This window comes from Cucumis sativus, chromosome 4 (genome assembly GCF_000004075.3).
Source record: "Cucumis sativus cultivar 9930 chromosome 4, Cucumber_9930_V3, whole genome shotgun sequence".
Taxonomy (NCBI): domain Eukaryota; kingdom Viridiplantae; phylum Streptophyta; class Magnoliopsida; order Cucurbitales; family Cucurbitaceae; genus Cucumis; species Cucumis sativus.
This window is the reverse complement of record NC_026658.2, coordinates 12,007,162-12,023,287: the sequence shown is the minus strand read 5'-3', so window position 1 is coordinate 12,023,287 and position 16,126 is coordinate 12,007,162. Positions and strand designations below refer to the sequence as shown.

At 34.4% G+C, this 16,126-nt stretch overlaps 2 long non-coding RNA genes across 3 annotated transcripts; both read left to right on the top strand.

The window, feature by feature from the left end:
• The first annotated feature begins 679 nt into the window (after positions 1-679).
• Positions 680-10,373, top strand: LOC116403197. Of its 2 annotated transcripts, none has more exons than XR_004215826.1 (4): positions 680-817; positions 8,396-8,454; positions 8,562-8,749; positions 9,854-10,373. It is a non-coding gene; the product is annotated as an uncharacterized LOC116403197 (long non-coding RNA). The 2 variants fall into 2 exon arrangements; XR_004215825.1 differs by lacking the exon at positions 680-817 and adding an exon at positions 4,959-5,103.
• Positions 10,374-11,201: 828 nt separating this feature from the next.
• On the top strand, positions 11,202-12,451 carry LOC116403541. The gene is made up of 3 exons (XR_004216326.1): positions 11,202-11,245; positions 11,331-11,381; positions 12,224-12,451. It is a non-coding gene; the product is annotated as an uncharacterized LOC116403541 (long non-coding RNA).
• Positions 12,452-16,126: the final 3,675 nt, after the last annotated feature.

Below are 16,126 nucleotides of genomic sequence, written 5' to 3'. Positions count from 1 at the left end.
CAATTGATTATAACCAAGATGCCTCAAAGTCGTTCACCTTTGGGATGTGTAATAAAATCCATGGATTTCGCACATTCAGGGAATTTCAATGTGTTCGACTAACTTTCCAAAGTTACTTTCTCTATTAAAGCTGAAGCCCCGTATGCTGCAAGAATCAGTGTTGCCAATCGAGGTTGCAACGTTTCAAATGCAACTGATCAGCATACCATTCAAAATTTGAATTTTCAACATGACGAGTTTGTAACTTTAGTGCCCCTTGGAGAAGAAAATGAAATTCAGGGTATGTGTAATTCAGGTTTTGTTCCACAAGATAGTACAATTTAAATTATTCTCCATATGTTGCTTAATTATCTCATAACGGTTTGGTTTCTTTTGCAGAAATAGAGAACAACACGACAACTAGTATTGAAAAATTATCCAATACTCTTGGTAACTTGGATGAGACACATTGTTCTTGCTCTAAACATAGCGCAAAGAGAGTTTGGGAAGCATCACTTTCTTCCCTGAAGTCAAAGAAAGTAAAAGGAGTCAATCTGGACCATTTCCATTCCCACTCTAACAAAAATCTTGATCCTAAAAGTGATGTATACGATACCTGCTCTCCAGGATGCTCTTTAGCCAATTCAAAGCATGAGATTTTATCAAGTATTTATCCTAAAAATCCAACCAATCAGTGTACACAAAATTCTGTCAAGAATTTGGAAGTGTAAATGTGGCATCAGAGGACCTCAATTCTGAAGAGAACACATTAGGAAAATCATTTAAAATTATGCTGATGAACATTGCAGACGAAACTAAGAAAACTCAGCTCATGAAGGTACGGTACCAATTTATAGTCTTCTAAAATATTCATCATTCATGTTTCTTTTATGAGATTTTCTATTGATGGTATTGAAGTTTTATATCCTTGGCTTAGTATTCTTTAAAGGGTGTTTGGCACAAGGAGTGGTCCAAGAAGTTGTGAAATCTAGAAAGTTTTGAACTCTTAGGGCCTAGGACATACGAAGTCAATAAGGCATAAAATTGAAATTTTCTTGTCGGGAGTCCACAAACACTTTTGGCCAAACAAAGAGCGGAAAACTCCACACTTCCCTAATCCTACTCTTCCAGCTCCTTGGCTCATACAGCCTCTACGATCTCTAAATACTGATAGGCCCATGGTAGTGAAGGTGTACACCCGTAGGCACAAGAAAGGATTCAGGAGAGGAGGATGGGAAGCTGTATTTGTTGGTCTGAATGTTGCTAGTTAAGGGGGCCATGAGTCTTTTATGCTTTCATATAAATGCTATTATGATTGTTTGGGGAGGGTATGTTTTGACATACCTTGTATTAGGTTTCTTAGAATAATTGGGAGAGCTAGAGAAGCTTTTGATTCCTTCCCTCCATTATTGACAAATAAAATTGAGGTTAAGGCTTATCATATACATACCCAGTCATTGAACTTCTCCATATTCCTTAAGAGGCTTGGCTTATTTGGCTGGCTCTACTCATGTAGGATTTCGAAAGGCGAATCTGACATCCTGCCAAAAATGATTAATCAGTTTCTTTAACTGTTGAACTTTTAGGTTGTATACTAGCAAGCACATGAAGTTTAGGGATTCAATCTTTATATTATTTTTAAGAGTTATTCAATATCCCTACCTAGAATAGACAAATGAAGCATGAAACTACCCATAATATTAATGATGTTGTTTAATTATGACATTTTGTTATCGGTCTTTCTAACTTACGAATATCCATCTTCTGATATGTGTTCACATGCATATTTTATGGATGTAGATTTTATAGTATTTCTTTATTTATTTTATATGGCATTAGCTGTATACTTTTTTATAAAATATTAATATAAATATTAAACCACGATTCACCAAAAAGTTTAAGCTGGTGGTTGAAAGAAAATTCAATTATAGCCTTAAGCTTAAGCTACTTTGGTGGACTAGAAAGTATAATCTTAGAAACACTCAATCTGATCAAGTTCTCTGAAGCAAGAATTAAAGTTTGGAAAAATCTTTGCGGATTTTTACCAGCAACTATAGAATTAAAGAGTGAGAACTGAGGAAAATTTTCCCTTAATTTTGGGGATTTTGAACCCTTAGAAGCTCCTGTAATAATCAATCTGATCTATTTCAAAGTGATTTTTCCAATCCTATTGATTTATGTAGAATAAATTCAGTGATTTTAGATGAAGGGCTCCAAAGTGATGGTCTCCCAGATACCTGAATTTCTCAAACAGAATGCCCCATCCATCTCAAGAAATCCTTTCGAAGCACTTAAAAAGTTGGATGATGAAGAAGAAAACCTTGTTCGACCGGAAAGAGTTTCAGACCTTGAATCCTCGTCGGAAAAAATAATTTTCAGAAGGCAAAATTCAAATTTGGGGAAAAGACTTCAACAGAAAAGAGAGAAAAACAGACCTTGAAAGTAGAAAAGGCAGCCAGCCGATATTTTATTATCTCAAAAAATAGCTCACCTAGCCCTCCCCAACCAGATTTTTTCAAACTTAATGTATCTGCAGACATTTTAAAATCTGACACACAGATGGTAGGCCCCAAGAATTTTATTAATCAGAATACCAATGGCTTTTGGTATTCTGACGAATTGGAGGAAGAATCAGAGTCCTCTCCTCCATCAAGGAACTTCACTTGCTGGCCATCTCCTGTTTTCAGTTCTCAACCAAAATTACCAGCCTCTCCCAAGACTAAAATATCCTTGCAATGAAAGCTATTCCAATACATGCCAAAAAATTTATGAGCACCTCAAGACCTATACCAAAGGGAGAACTTCTTTTCGCAACATTTGGATGAGCTTGGCTAATTCTGATTTATTAGAGGAAAGTTGTGTGAAGATACAAATTCCAAATTCAGTTGGCAAAAGGTCAGTACTGCCTTCCTCCTTAAGTAATAAATTTTCTCAATCCTCCTCCAAACTTTTTGGTTCATTCTTTAATTTTGTGCAAGATACTTCTTGTCTCAAAAAAGTTGAGAACCTAGAAGATGAATTCATGGAAGTTGAATCAGTCACCAGTTTACGTAGTGCAGAATTTGAACCAGTTGAGGAAGAAATAATTCAATCAGAGACAGAGAAACAAGAGGACATTGACTCTCTTGGTCCAGATTTTATTAAATTGTTTTCCTCCCCATAAAAAGAAATTTTGTGCAGGTCAGCAAGTATCCTTCCCCCTCAAGAGTTGGTTCCTTTCTTGGCAGCATGTGAAATTGAATTGATATAAGGCAGAGGTAGCAAAGATGGAGATTATATCATGGAACACTAGAGGATTCATGGGCCATTCGAAACAATTGGCTATTAAAAATCTTTTGAAGAAAGCTAATCCAGATAGAGCATTGATTCCGGGACCAAAAGAGAAGAGATTGCCAGTTGTATTATAAAGGCACTATGGAGTTTAAAAGGAATTGGTGGGTCTTTGTTTGAAGCTAGTGGCAGATTAAGAGTTTTGCTGATTATGTGGATAAATATAAGTTGTCGATTATTGAAGTTCGGTCAAGAGAAGGAATGTCATTACAGTGTGGCTTATAAGTTGTTTCAACATTAATTTATAAGTTGTTTGGAAAGGTTCTCGCAGAAAGATTAAAGAAAGTCAGGCCAGGTATTACTTTGTAAGACCTCCTATTATCTATACCTATAAAAGGAACGGTAGAAAGGGAAATTCCTTAGCAACCAATGATGAGAGAATAATGGGAGAGGATCGTGCAGGTGGGGCCCGCAGGAGGGATGAGAGAGAGAGGTATAAATATGTAATGTTGGGGTAGGGGAGGCTAGGTCTTTTTTGGTTATTTCAAGGAGAGTAAAGGTTGTTGTAGCCTGAGGGTATCCAGCCCCGTATAAAGGAGCTGGGTAAGTTTTCTATGTTGTTCATCCTTTATTTTTCATATCTACTACAGTTGAATGTGTTTTGGCTTTTACATAAATAAAGAATTACAGAGTGCTGCCTCTGTTTAGCCATTTGGTTAGGATATTTTGTGTTTTATTGTTAGAATCCTAACATACTTCTCCATTACAATGTGGCTTTCTGGAAGAGTGCCAAATATTGGATCCTATTTTAATAGCAAAAGAAACTGTGGAGGTCTATAGTATCCGAAAAAAGAAAAGATGGATCATTAAATTAGACCTTGAAAAGGCCTTTAACAGAGTGGATTGGAAATTTTAGAAAATGTAATGCAAAAGAAGATCTTCGACGTAGGATATTGTGATGATCAGAACTTTCGGATCAACCCTCTGCTTCAAACAGTTTTTGCTCAACCAATCAAGGCTTATTCTTCTTTGTTCTCAGCATGCTGCCTTGGATTATGATTTTGCTTTGGAAAGATTCTTTTTATCATTTTGTTTGTCTTTGTTTTTGTGGCTTTTTGTTTTGATCTTGTGTTGTCGCTTTTTGGATGTTTTGAGGGCACTAAGGGGGTGTCAACCTAGTTTGAGATGCCCGGATGCGCCTGTTGATCTTCCCTCTCCCCTTTTGCTCTTTGTATAATCCTCATGTACATTGAGCTTTGTCTCTTTCTTTATATTAATAATAGTGAGACTCGTATCCTTTTTTAAAAAAAGAAAGAAAATTCAATTATATATCACCAACACTCTCCTCACTTGTGGGCTTGAAATATATGAAAGGCCCAACAACTGGAAATGGATTTTAATTGGGGAGGAAACGACAATGCGAGGCTTGAACACAAGACCTTCTTGGACCACCTGCTCAGATACCATATTGAAAGGGAGACAAATAAACACAGAACTTTATGTGGAAACCTGTGTACCAGGAGAAAAACCACTATATTTTTCTTCTTATTATTTTTTGATGAAAAATACAATAGGTACAAGGGAGAATAAATAGAATATACAGAGGAATAAAAAAGGAAAATATTTAGGAATTAAGAAAAATATTCCCATAAACTTTTCATAAATATTCTAAGATTCTAACAATAAAAAGTTCTATTTATTCCAAATTGTGACTGCTCTAATGTGCAGTTGTTTTCTGATTCAGATGATTGAGGAGCTTGGTGGTTCTCTCACTGCTGATGGGAGTACAAGCACTCATGTCATTACAGGAAATTTGCGGAAAACTCTAAATTTTTGTATTGCTCTCTTTTCAGGGTTAGTCTTGCAACCTTAGACGAACACTTTCTATGTATCCTTTTGGCCTTTGAATACCGATAATCATCTCATTTGCACAAAAGTTAGCGATTCCATGCACACAGGCCTTTGTCGTTATTCTTCCATTGCCTCGTAGTTGTGCTTAGGCTGGAAATTGTTGTGAACCTTCTAGATCTAAAAGGGCATAGTTTCTTATTCTACTGCCTGTTTACTTTTAATTAAACATCAAAATCAATTCTTATGTTTGAGTTGGATTGTATCATGCTCTTCCTTCTCAGTTGTTTCTATCGTGATGGTGGGTAGTGGTTGTTAAGACAACCATTAGGCTAATTTGGGTTTCAGGCTTACTTTTCCCATTTTACGTGTAAAATGGCTCAAGCTCACTAATGAAAGATATTTGTTGGCTAGCTAGTGTTTTTATCCTCGATTTCCTTCTTCCCCTAATACATTATGTTATGGAATTTGTTAGATACCTAGATTAGTATAGGGTTGGGGTATAAGGGTAATTAGATATTTAGGAAGTTACTAGTAGTTATTGTGTAAGTGTGGTTACTAGTAGTTATTATGTAAGTGTGGTAACTAGGGTGGTTACATGTTATTATAAATGGAGGGAGGGTAAGTTGGGAGAATTTTGGGGAGTGATATAAGGCTTGGGTGAGAGTACTCAAGAGGGAGGGTTCCAAGTGCTTTATACTTGGTTTTATCTTGTATTTTCTTATAGTTACATTATAATAAATTCAGATCTTGTTCTTGTTAGGAAGTATATGTCTCCAATATTATTTAAATACAGTAGAAGAATTAAAAAGGGTAATATTGACCCACACGAAATATAGGAGAGATTATAGGAGGAGAAAATATCGGAGGAGATCTTTCCCATTAGTTTGTTAGTAAAGCAAAATAAAAGGGAGGAAAGAGGAGGGAGAAAGGGGACAAAATATTCCAAAGAAGTAGAGGCTGCCGTCTTTCGTGCTCGGGAGAAGTAGAGGGTCCAAGTCAAGTTCTTTTTATTGTTTGTTTTGGTCATTTTCATGGTTGCGGTTTGTTCTTAGTTTTTCTTGTTCTTTGTTGTGATCCTCACTGGAGTGTGCCTTTAGGAAGTAGATGTGAGTGATTTTTTATTCTCTATACTGTAATTCGTTGAGGTAATTCAATAAAGTAAGATACACTTGCCGTATATTTACAGTATCTTAACAAATTGGTATCAGAGTGTTTTAACTTGGGAGAACGATAGAGCAGCACAAAAACGGATCGAAGAGAAGTTGGAGACCTCTGATAAGGAAATCTCGGGGATACAAGTGGAGTTACACAAGTTGCTGGCAATTGAATAAAACTTGTTATCCTTGCCAGAAAGCATCGAAAGACTGGTCATCTAGTTGGAAAAACAAGAACGGTTGCTAAATGCATCGAAGGAATAGCAGAAGGATAATTCGAAAATCTCCGGAAGAATGGAAGGATCGTCGAGCAAAGGACCAACGATTGAGAGTATCATCGAAGGTGGAGGTAAGACATTGAAGGAAATCAAGGTAGAAGGTAAAACAAACAACTTTAAAAGGGATGAAAACTCGAACGATCATAGCAAATTCAAGAAGGTTGAAATGCCTGTGTTCAGTGGCACTGATCTGGATTGTGTTTATTTAGAACGGATTGGAATCTTCAGGTCCATAAATCGATGGATTCCAAGAAGTTGCTAAATCCATAGAAGAATCGAGGAAAAGCGATTGCAACGGTTATACAGGAAGGTGAAGAGGATGGCAAAGAGTGACCAAGAAGAAACTATAGAGGAAGGTCGACGAGGATTACCTGTGAGGCTCGAAATGAAGAGCGAGTGGAGAAAAATTTGTTGCTCAAAGAAACACAAAATGGCTGGTTGCAATGGAGAAAGAAGAAGCCGACAGTTACCGGTCTACAGAGGCTCGAGAAGGTGGTCTGGAATAGGGGTGAATCACGTGACGAGGAAGAAGTTGCTGCACACATGATGGTGACAATGACGTGGTAGAAATTGGTAGGAAAGAGGATTAGGACAAAAGTAACAATCTTGGGTTTTACTATTTCAAGTGGGCTTCAACTTACTCTAAATGAGCTTCAACTTATTCTAAATAAAACATTGGGGGCACATCATTTTGTAGATGAAGTGGGTGGAGAGTTCCAAAAATAGGAGGGAAGAAAAACGTGTATGTAGGTGGGTCCTAGGAATGAAACCGGCGGCAATATGATTTTGGTCTTGACGCAACACTTTGATTATGGCCGAGCCCACTAGAGATGAAGAGTTTGAAAATTAAACACTTGTTGGTGATATGCAAAGGGTTAACTAAGACAATGTGTTTTGGAAAAGGAAAATTCAAGTACATTGGGCTGCTTTGTGGGCTGAAGTCAATGGACCTTATTGGAATCAAGAGTTTTTCAAAGCCGAAGGGGAGGATTTCTTTTTCAACATTGAAGAGCAGAATGCTGGGGATTGTTTGCAATTAAAAAGAGAAAAAAAGAGAAAGGGCCTTGATCATGTTTGTAAGCACACCTTGAGGACAAGTGTTTTGAAGGATCGGGTAATGTTAGATACTTAGATTATTATAGTTAGGGTTGTGGAGTAAGGGGTAATTAGATATTTAGAAAGTTACTAGTAGTTATTATGTAAGTGTGGTTACATCTTATTATAAATGGAGGGAGGGTAAGTGAGGGGAGAATTCTGGGGAGTGATCTAGGGCTTGGGTGAGAGTACTCAAGAGGGAGGTTCCAAGTGCCTTATACTTGGTTTTATCTTGTATTTTCTTATAGTTCATTATAATAAATTAAGATCTTGTTCTTGTTTGGAAGTATCCTAACAGAATTCCTCTAGAAGGTCTCATGTTAGCGAATGATAATCTGCGTTAAGTGTGTATTTGTAGGAGTTCTTCTCCCGGGCATCTATGGTTGATATTCTTTACCTTTCAATATATCAAAGCCAAGGATTCTTTTGCATTTCTCTATGCTTTTTCTTTACCCATTTATGCTTTTTTCAGTTATATTTGAGAGTAGTATTTCATTTCTTTCATGTGAAATGTTGAACTTCAGTAGTGTGGAGAGTGGAACGTAATATCTTACCTTTTATATTAGTAAACTTGATTTTAAGCAATGTGTTTTTGAAGATTTTATGTTGTAGAATGTTTTTTGTTCTTCAAGCTACTGTTCTTAACTTTATTTTCTCCTGTTAATGTTCTCAATGATTATCGAGCATATGCATTACCATGTGGCTTCAAGTGTGTCAGTGTGCTCTTGCTCACTATATTGTTACTAAAATTAATTGCAAATTACTCAGAGCTTGGATTTTCTCCTCCAGTTGGTTAAAGGAAACCTAACGGGAAGGCAGATTTGTTGGTAAGTTCGAATGGCTTGCTAGTATCAAAGCGTAATGTATTTTCTTCCACTTATGTTTTTCATCCTACCTAATTTTTGTGATTGATTAATTCCTTATTGATCTGCAGACGAGTTGCCTTACATACTAAATGATGATGACTACATATCGAAGTATCGAGCCAGCCTAAAAGCTGCAGTTCTCAGGGCAAAAGCATGTTCTTGAGCTTTATTTGAAGGGTATGATGTTTGCATATCAGCTCACGCTCAACCACCACCTAAAACTCTATCCCTGATAGTCAAGTCAACCGGTGGAAATGTAAGTTCTCTGTTATTGTACAAATCTCGAGTACTAGGTTTGGTTCTCTATATTACATATACAACCACTATAATATGGCTATCCTCCCATCTAATGAAGACGTGAAGTTCTCAACAAACAAGCACGTATACGAATTCTAGACATGGGTCAATAAATCATAGACATGGTGACGTGTCATTTTTTTCTAAAAAATATAGGATAGTGCTAGAACACAGTTTTAATATATATAATTTAAAAAGTATGTATCATATTTATATAGAAATTCAAAGTCAATAAGTTTATGTATTTATATGCTTAAAAATAAGCTTGTCCTTCACTCAAAACTTATTCAAAGCCAAGAGTTTAATATGTGTGTGTGACCAATCTTGACCTTTATTGCATTGGAATACTTGTTGTCTAACACATCTACTGTACTAACTAGTGTTCAACACGTGTTCTCCGAGTGTTCCATACATATTGTTTATTGATACACTAGCCAAACTAGAGTGTATGTGCTTCTTAAGTCTTTAATATTTATGTTTGTTTTGATCCTAGGAATTGAGCATGTAATGTAAAAAGTCTATGCACAAGGGGTCATATGGCCATCTCCGTGTTTCTTTAATTATCAAATTTGTTCAAGTTTTTAATTGTCTCTAGATCGAAATTTGGAGTTATTTTTTGTGATTTGGTTTACAAATACATACATTCATGTTTCTAATTATGATTAGATTGTTTTCTGCTTGCAACATTTTATTGTTTAGCTTGTCTTTGATCTTGAACTTACTATTATGTTGATTTAAATTCCATTTTAGCCTTAGAACTTTCAAAACATCCATTTTAATCATCGAGCTTCCAAAACGTAGCCAACTAACGATTTTAGTATTTTGTAAATTATTTTATCAACTAATATTCATTTATCCAATACTCATCGGTCATTTCTGCTATATGTGATTGGAATATATCTCATAGGAATCATTTTGAAAGTTGGGAAAAGATGGAAAATTTTAGGGACTAGAACAAGAATTTGTTTAATATTTTTTGATAGGGTGAATTCTTGCAATTTCCTTGTAGTATATACATAATTTTTTCTCTCATTTGGCAAATTCATTATGCTTGAAAATTTAGGTGATTCATGAGCTAGATAAAGTAAACAACGTATGGAAGACGATCTTTGTGGCTTGTGAGGAAGACGTGGAGGAAGCCTTGGTGGCCGTACAAAAAGGGATATGGACTTTCAACGTTGAATGGCTAATGGCATGTATAATGAGACCAGAAGTTGACCTGGAGGCCCCTCAATTTGCTGAGTCCCTATGAGAAACAAGGTCACCCTAACTTTCAGTTTTGAACAAGCAGCAGCCAGCCATTTCGTCCTTGTGTAAATCCACTCTTTTCTCAACTCACTCTAATTTGGTACATAAACAAACTCTGATCGCTCCATCTCTATATTCATCAGTACATAAAAGACGATAAGTTTATTCATGGAGAAAGTTGGATGTAAGTATGTTTTAGGAATGGTCCTTCATTTAGTAACTTTGGGAATTGTAAAAATGAGGTAATGAAGTTCTATCAAGTTGAATGTTCTTGTTTATGTTGGATGAGACTGATTCTTGGATACCAGAATTAACTTGAAGTACGTGTTTGAGTTCCATTGGAGTGATTAGAGAAAAAATGTTCCTTTAAAAAGGGTAATTTTTTTATGTAGACTTTCTTTTTATTAAAATTGCTTAAAATACAATTTGAGAGTATTTCAATAGCTTTCAAAGAGTTGTCAAACACTTGTAGTTTTTTTAAAATAACATATTTTCAAAATTAATTACTGTAATAGTTAAACAAAAGATTCTTTCCCTTAGAACTTTTAAAGTTTGTCTAGTTACCTCTTAAACCTTTCAATTGTTTAATAGGTCTTTCAATTTTATGTTTTAAGTGTCTATAAATTTTGATTTTTTTTTATTTGTTAGATATAAATCTGAAGAAATGAATAAAGTAGATTTGTAAGTTTAAAATAGTTTAAAAGTTGAGAAATTAAATTTGTAGTTTAAAAAGTTGGAGTAAATAGTTTGTGTTAAGTCGGGTTGTGATATTTTATTTATTTATTTTAATAATAGAAGAGAGGGAGACGAAAACTGCAAACTGAAGGGAGAAGAAGCGGTGGCTGACTTTGTATATTTCTCCTTTCTTTTCAATTTGAGAAAATTTCTTTGCAATTCACTTTGAAAAGGAAATGAATATTTCTCCCTCAGACTTATCTCTCTCTTCTTTTCAATTTATTTTCAATTTTTTTGTGTGCTTCTCACAGTGTATGCATAATCTCTCTTTTCTTCCTTCTCTTTTCCTTCTCCAATCAACTTCACCACCGTCTTCCACCTACACCGAACGTCAAGCAAATTTTTTCCTATCGTCGCATAACCGTTAGCCCGAGTCACTCCAGTTCTGTCACGCCATGTATGTTTAGATCTGAATTGTTCGTTATTTGTGCACCGATCCGTCTCCGTTAGAATTTGATTCTCCACAATTTGGGTAAGTTATGGAATTTACATATAGAGTGAATTGAATGGATTAAATTGTTTGTGGAAGTGATTGATTTCTCTTCAATTATGTTTAGGTCGGTTCGTTGCACTTTAGTTTGAAAAAGAAGCTTAAGTAAGGTTATAAGGTAAGGGATTCTCTACTACTGGACTCACCTATAGTTTTGAATTGTGCTGTCTGTATAGTTACCTCTGATTGAGTAAAGATGTCAAAACGATATATATACATATGGATGTAGACTTGGTGTTGAATGTATACTGTGAATGACTGAAAAAAAATATATATATACATGGATTGATGTAGACTTGATGTTGAATGCATATTGTGATTGTCTGGGAATATATATATGTATGGATGTAGACAGGACGACAATTGTAGATTGTGTTTGTATGGAATGTGGATGTGAACTTGTGATTGTCGTTTAGATTGGGTGTAGGTTATACTAAAGTAGGGCTGTGTACTGGTGAATTGAGGGGTGTTATAACTATATAGTTTGATTGACTGATGTATTGATATGTTACTGGCGGACATTGGGCTCAAGTGAGATAGGTTGACTATTAGGGTGTTAAGTGAAAGGATTATATGTTGAAGTAGCTGGACTGTACTATGAATGAGTGTTAAGATGTTTAGAATGGATTGAGGGGAAAATTGTTAGATTTCTATTGGGTAGTTACCTTGCGGGTGTCCTACGGGATCACCACCTGATATGTGCATCCTTCGATAGCACTAGACTGATATGTGCATCCTTCGAGAGCATTAGACTGATATGTGTTTCTGCAGAACAGTAGACTGATTTATGCGTCCTTTGAGGTGTTAGACTGATTATGTGTATCCTACGGGATCACAAGACTGTGACTGTGCAGGGTACCCCAATAGGAAGTTAACAGTTTCTTTTTCCCCTAATGGGACCAATAGCGGGTCTCTTATTGGGTATGTTTATACTCATCCTTTCATGTTTAACTATTTCAGGCAAAGGTAACAAAGGAGGTAGACCGACGAGGGACAAGAAGGAGACGTGATTGCCATAAGGGAATGTTCTTCAAATGCTTTCGCTTTATGTTTCTTGTTTTTCCTTTGTACATGAGGTTGTTTAAAAATTTTGTGATGGAACTGAGTTTACGAACTGTTGTTTTGTAAATAGTACTTTTAAAGTTTTGGTTATTTGAAATAGGGCCCGAACTTAAGTTTGTTTTCTTTGATCGTATGATTTCAAGTGAATTTTACTATAATTTGTGTCAATCAAGGTCTCTTTGTCCAAATTAATGACTTCAACTTAGTTAGAAAAGTTGGATCGTTACAACAAATTTTAAGTATTAATGTAAGAATTATGTACTTCATTATAAAGATCGATAGTTTAAAGTTTTTTACGATAATTTACATGGAATTACACGATCAGTTACCACTATCAATAGAATCACTTACAAATATTAACACGATCGTGTACCGATAACAAGACGATTGTTTACACTATTCAATACGATCACCAATATCATATGATCGTGTACCCATGTCAACACGATAATTTATTTTAATCAATATTATCATTTACCGTTGTTAAATGGTCGTTTATCACGGTTAATAGGATCGTTTAATGTATATTATTTCATTGCACGATCGTTTACTTATTCTTGCATTGTGTTTAGTATTATCATTTTGTACATTTTATTCTTTTATTCAGTAATAAATGTATATCTATGTCTATCTATTTCTTTCTATCCCAATTAAATACTTAATTTTTTTTTTTTTTTACAGATTATAATGTCTTTTCCTATTGTTGTTTTTTATGGAGGTCAATGGAATGGATGTAATATTTATGAGAATTACTTAGTTGCTGAAATTTTGGTAGATGTCCGAGTCAGCTTTAATTCTCTAGTTGATTTAATATGTGAACAGATTCAATTGGATGGATAAGTAGAATTATGAACATGACCGTTCATTGAATACTAGTTGTCATATGCAAGCTTCTTCAACAGTAATTGACAGTTGCTTGATAGATGAGTTCAGGTTCATGTCTACTGATCGTTTCATTCCGAAAGCAATTGTGCATAAGGCATGTACAAATCTTGGAGTTAATATAAGTTAGCAGAAAGCTTGGAGGGCAAAAGAACACATAGTAAAGATATTAAAAGGTGACACAGTTAAATCATACATGTTGATTCCAAGGTTCTTTGATAAATTGGTTGAATCTATCTCAGGTATAATGAGTTTCATATATAGAATGATGACATCAAATTGTGTAGACAGTGTAAATTTAGTTTTTAAAGATCTTAGAGAACTACCTGTAGCTACCATGCTTAGTTCAATTAGAGATGTATTGCAAAAGTGGTTTGATGAAAGAAGTAAAGCTACTTTTACAATGAAGAGTTGTTTGACTTCTTGGGCTGAGAACGTGTTGCATTTAGAATAAAGTCAAGAATTTTATTGGTAAGGTTTTTTTTTTTAATGTTTGTATCTCAGGTAGATATAAATAGACTGCTATTTTTGTCTATCGATAGAGAAATATAACAATTTATGTGTGCTTGTTTCAGATAGATAGAGATAGATAGCTATCAATGTCTATTTGTCTCTATTTGTGCATGCTTTTTTTTTTTTAATTTTTCTATATTTGTTTTATGTATTAGGTTGATCCAATTAGTATGACTAAATACAAAGTAATGGATGATACAAAATGATAATGTGATTTATTTATATTGGTTCTAATTTGAAATATTCAAATTTATTTTGGAAATTAGTATAATTAGTATAATATACATGATACATTATAATATAATTTATATGTTAATGAAACTATTATATATTAATATAAAGTTTTATATGTATAAATTATATTAATATATTAATATTATATTAATATTATTATGAGATAAAGTTATATTGAATATGATTCAAATTTAACTTAAGTTAAATATAAAATATTTAATTTAGTTATTATAATAATTAATTAATATAGTTTAATATTATTTAATTAAATTTGATTTAATTAAATTAATATAAAACTATAAGGTATTGGAGAGATATTCATTCAATAAGATTTAAATGAAATATTAATTAAATATGATTTAATTAATTATTAACTAATTGATTAATGGTTAATTAGTTAGTTGATTTGAAACTTCTATTAATTTAATATTTTTTAAGTTAATAAATCCTATGGTTTTCTCCTACCCGTCTCTACTCAATGAAAGAAAGAGAGTTATAAATATGTAGAAGAAAAACAGCTTTTCTTAACCAAAATAAAATCGATGATTTTCTTTTCTGCAAAATAGAGTAAACCTAATTTTTCGAATTAAGCTGAAGTTATTACTTTAAGACTAGATTCGTCTTTAACCATAGACTTTTATAATTTAAAAAAATATATCTTTTAAAACATTAAAGAGTTTTTATTCGGGCTCTATTTCAAATAAAATAAAGAAAGTTCAAGAACATAAAAGTCGTTCAATCATGAAACCCAAAACAGTCTGCTGTAACCATTCAGATTCGCGGTCTGTTCGCGACGTCTCCATCCGTGAAGCCCAGCCGCCACGTTCCCTTTGGCCGACCGCTGACCAACCCACACTTAGGATTTTTGCTGCGAGTTCGACATTCGTGCGTTGAGGTGTTGGGAGTAACGTTAGGCTCCCTTACATTCACAACCCGTTTGTGAATTGTTGAAGGTTCAGTTCACCAATATATCGGTGAGTTGGAACTTACGTTGAGGAAAGTAAGTGACATATGTATTGTGAAAGTAATTGAATTTTGTATTGTTATGCTTAGGATTGTTTCGAGGACGTTAGTTGATTAAGGAGCTTCCCTAACTTTGAGGTAAGGGATTTTCTACTCGACTCACTTATGACTGTGAATTGTATGTGTTAAATGTATACTGTGGATTGACTAAAAATATATATGAATGCATATGAATTGAAGTAGACTTGACGTCGAATGTATATTTTGATTGTCATGGAATATATATATAAGTGTGTGTATGTGGACAGGACGAAGATTGTAGATTGTGTTTGTATGAGATGCAGATGTGAACTTGTGATTTTCGTTTAGATTGGGTGTACGTTACGTTAAAGTATGACTGTGTGCTGATGAACTGAGGGTGTGTTGACTGTATAGTTTGATTGACTGATGTATTAGCATATTATTGACAGACATATGACTGAAGTAAAATAAGTTGACTGTTAGGACGTTGAAAGAAAGAACTTTGTGTTTTGAAGTAATTGAAAGATGGATTGAATGGAATGAGGGGAAAATTGTTAGATTGTATTGGGATGTGTACCTTGTAGGTGTCCCACGGGATCACCAATTTATTGTGCACCTTCGGAGCATTAGACTGATATATGTTTTTGCAGAACACTAGACTGATATGTACGTCCCTCGGGCGTTAGACTGAGATGTGTATCCTACGGGATCACAAGACTGCGACTGTACAGGGTGTCCCAATAGAACGTTAACAATTTATTTTCCCCTGACGGGACCAGTAGAGGGTCTCTTACTGAGTATTTAAATACTCACCCTTCTTATGTTTAATTTTCAGGCAAAGGTAATAAAAGCGGCAAACCAGCGAGGGCAGGAAGGAAGCGTGACTGCCATAGGAAATATGTTGTTTGCTTCCGCTTATGGGTTCTTGTGAGGTTTAAGATGAATTGAAAGTTTGCTTACAAACGTTTATTGTAAATAGTATTGTTTTTATGTTTTCTTAAATGTTTGAAATTCAGGCCTGACTTAAAGATGTTTTTAAATTAGCTTACGTTTTGTTTTATATTAATCAAAGTCTTTTATTTGTAAAAAAATTAACGACCTCGACTTACTTAGAAAAGTTGGGTCGTTACAATCATATCATCAATCCAACTTAACACACTTACGTTCAATCTATTCAATCTATTACAA